Below are 4,027 nucleotides of genomic sequence, written 5' to 3'. Positions count from 1 at the left end.
TTTAATGAATAAACTGTACTAATTGGCCCAACCAAAAATTCTACAAAAATTCCCCTATATAGATATATGAGTCTAGTTTCGGAGAAAATTTACGGAATTGGATTTTGAGTTCCAAAACTCAAGATATGATTTTTAAAGTGACTACGATACAGTTAGCCAGCTTGCTCGAACAAAAATAATAATAAATAGGGGGAAATAAATGAAGTAAGCTCGGTAACACCTCGTATTCGATTTCCGGTAACGGTCACGGGATTGGGGTGTTACAACGAGGGTCAATTACTACTTGGGAACAAATGATCGAAAAAATTTTACTAAAATATTTTTCCCCGGCTAAAACGGCTAAATTACGTAATGATATCTCTTCTTTTGTGCAGATGGATTTAGAAACACTCTACAATGCATGGGAGAGATACAAGGACCTTCTGAGAAGGTGCCTTCACCATGGGTTACCACTTTGGATCCAAGTACAAACATTTCAAAATGGGCTGAATCCTTCGACTCGGCAAATGGTTGACGCAGCGGTAGGCGAAACCATCAACAATAAAACACCAGAAGATGCAACACCAGAAGATGCCTATGAGTTTATAGAGGAGATGTCACTAAATAACTATCAGTGGCAAGTCATAAGGACAAAGCCAACGAAAACAGTCGGCGTTTATAACGTCGACTCAGTCACCATGCTCTCTAATTAGGTAGAACTCTTAAATAAAAAGATTGATGGTTTTCTTTGTTCTTCACAGGTTCACCCAGTAATGCAGTGCGAAGCAAGTAGCGGTGGAACAAACCATTCAAAATACCAACCTTATGGCCACAGCATGGATAACGAGCAATTAAACTACATGGGTAATAATCCTCGACCTCAAAACAATCCATATAGTAACACTTATAATGCAGGTTGGAGGAACCACCCCAATTTCTCGTGGGGCAATCAAGGAAATCAAAAACCACAACATCCTCTGGGCTCTGGGCTACTAACAACTACCCTACCAATAGGAAAAGAAGCCAAACCTTGAAGAGATGCTTTCAAAGTTTATATCAGTGTTAGAAACCTATTTTTAGAACACCGAGATAGCACTTAAAAACCAACAAGCATCAATCCAAAGCCTCGAAACTCAGATAGGCTAGCTTTCCAAACTAATCTTCGAACGACCACAAGGTAGTTTTCCAAGTAATACCGAACCTAACCCAAGGGAACAACTCAACGCAATTAAAATTCAAGATGGCGAAGGAGTTGTTGAGCCTGAACCAAAACCGAGGCAAGAAACTATGGTAAGCAAAGGTCAAGGTGAGGTAGATCAAAATACAAGTAAACCAGTGATTGCCGAATATAAACCTCGTGTGTCATACCCCAATGCGACAAGGAAAGACCGCTCAGATGAACAATTTGGTAAATTCCTTAAACTCTTAAAAAATTACATATTAACTTACCGTTTATTGAAGCTCTATCGCAGATGCCAAATGTAATGAAATTTTTAGAAGAGCTTTTAGCAAATAAACGAAAGTTGGACGAGGCGTCACATGTAAAGCTAAACGCAGTTTGCTCGACCATTCCTCAAAATAAAAGACCCAGGAGTTTTACTATTCCTTACTTAATTGGTAGTTTAGATGTTAATCATGCATTAGCTGATTTAGGGGCTAGTATCAATGTCATGCCTTACAAAATGTCTAAGCAACTAGGTCTCGGAAAACCCAAACAGACTAGGATGAGCATTCAATTAGATGATAAAACTATAAGATTCCCTAGAGGTATTATTGAAGATGTGCTAATTAAAATCAATAAATTTATATTTCCCTTTGACTTTATTGTTCTAGACATAAAAGAGGATAGGAACACTCCCTTAATTCTAGGAAGGCCCTTTTTAGCAACTGCCGAAACCATCATTGATGTTGGCACAGGTGAGCTCACACTCCAGGTGGGAGACGAAACAATCACCCTTCAAGCTCGCACTCGCAACACATCGAGAATTGAAGGTGATCATTTAAACCATTCTACTAAAACTAACAATATGGTGCAACCTATTTTGCAGAAAATGAGTCTGAAGGAAGCACACGAGTCATTCTCAAGCACCAGTAGAGGACCTGTTCAGGAAGATTAAAGATTAAAAATTGAGGAACTCAATGAGCCTGATACCTCTCCAAATCAACTTAAGGTTGGTGATAAGGTCTTCTTAGATGCCGCAGATCCCTACATTGTCACTACCACACCGAATAAGGAAATCCCTTTTACTGTACTCAGTATTTTTCCATTCGGTACGATGGAGGTGAGTCATCCCAAGTTTGGCACTTTTAAGGTAAACAACACCCGATTAAAATCTTATTTTGATGAGATTCATAGCAGGAATGAGGAGTATAATCTCCTCAAACCACCATGACCATTCACTGGAAAGGTAAGTCGAGCTTAGACTATAAATTTGCGCTTCTTGGGAGGCAACCCGAGCACTAACAATATTAATTTATTTAAATTTTGGTATTTATCTCCTAACTTGTTAATAGAAATCTTGAATACAAGTGTTTCCACAGAGACACAGCCAAGCGCACAGCCGTGCGATATGGGCTTGCAGAAATAGGGTAGAAGATTTCCCCAAATACGAGCTATGATAAAATGCCACAACCGTGAAACATGGCCATGGTCGAATCTGCCAAATAAACACGGGTGTGCGACATGCCCGTGTCTAGCACCCGTTGACAACACTGTCAGAATGACACGGGTGTGCGAAAACCTACACGACCGTGGGAGAAGTGAACCACACCAGACACGGTCGTGCGACACAATCTTGTAGCCACATGGCCTACGGGCGTGCGAGAAGGCAGTGTGACGACATCACAATTCACAACAAACACGAATGGGACACGAACCGCAAGGGCATATGCACCGGCCGTGCCACTTGAAAAATTAGAATAATTATCTTATTTTATTTTTCTTTCATTAAGCTTGCCATCTAGAGTTATCTCCAATACTCGATCTCGTCAATCCAAGAATATCATCCATTCTTAATACAGGAAGTTCACTTCTCTCCCTATCTTAATTTTATATACTCTAATATCTATCTTTTTACATTGAGGGCAATGTACATCTTAAGTGTGGGGGGTATTTATTTCATTATCAGAAAAATCCCTGAATGATTACCTTGTTCTCTTGAAAAGGTTTCATATCATATTTAGGATAAATTTTAATTGATTTATCATTTTGATTGATATATCTTGAATTAAAACATAGGGATTTATACATTGATTGTTTAAACTTTAAGACATTAGAGAATCAAGCATGATGAGCTAATTTTTAAGAATTTAAAATTATAGGTTGTTTCCCCAAGTCTAGGTATTACTTTGAATTGGAACTCACGAGTTTAAACATCAAAAAAGCCATAATTTTTGTGAGATTTTTGAGCCTTTTGAGCATCTATTAATCCTTTCATGCTCACTTTTATTATTGCTTTGAGTACGTCAGTATTGAACTGTTATTCTAGAACTTGCATGATTATGCATGTCGAGACCACACTATTTGATTTGATATATCAAAATGATTAAGGCACTTAGGATTAACCCACTCATGCCATGAAAAGCCTACCTCCACGATTAACCCCTAGTAAACCTCCTTGAGCCTAACAAGCCATTCCTTATATTAACCTCAATATTAACCCTTAACCCATTATTGTTGAAATCCCCTAAATTAATCCCTATTTTTGTCGAGATTTGAGTTGAAGAAATTGCTTAGCTATGTCTTGTTTGATTATTTAACTTGTTCTTAAAAAAAATATGTCTTGTTTGATTATTTAACTCTTTTTCTAGTTAGGTAATTTTTCAATTCAATCTCCATTCTAACCCTTTCTTTCAGCTTATGACCACACCCCCTAACCAAGCCTTATTACAACCCTCTAAAGACCTTTTGATTGATGTATCATCTTAAATTATAGTGGTGGAGATTTGATTTTCATGCAACCCTATGGTAATGACTTTTCATTATTGACTATTGAGTGTTTCATTTATTGTCCTTAAACACCTCGAGTGATTTGAGTGAATCTTTAGT

General features: G+C 37.8%; 1 non-coding gene across 1 annotated transcript; it reads right to left on the bottom strand.

Annotated features, from left to right (window-relative positions):
* Positions 1-341: 341 nt before the first annotated feature.
* On the bottom strand, positions 342-448 carry LOC128287119 (small nucleolar RNA R71). The gene has a single exon (XR_008277816.1). It is a non-coding gene; the product is annotated as a small nucleolar RNA R71 (small nucleolar RNA).
* Between the last annotated feature and the right edge of the window lie 3,579 nt (positions 449-4,027).

Source organism: Gossypium arboreum, chromosome 13, assembly GCF_025698485.1.
Source record: "Gossypium arboreum isolate Shixiya-1 chromosome 13, ASM2569848v2, whole genome shotgun sequence".
Lineage (NCBI taxonomy): Eukaryota > Viridiplantae > Streptophyta > Magnoliopsida > Malvales > Malvaceae > Gossypium > Gossypium arboreum.
Note: the sequence above shows the minus strand (reverse complement) of the source record. Positions and strands in the feature narration are given on the sequence as shown.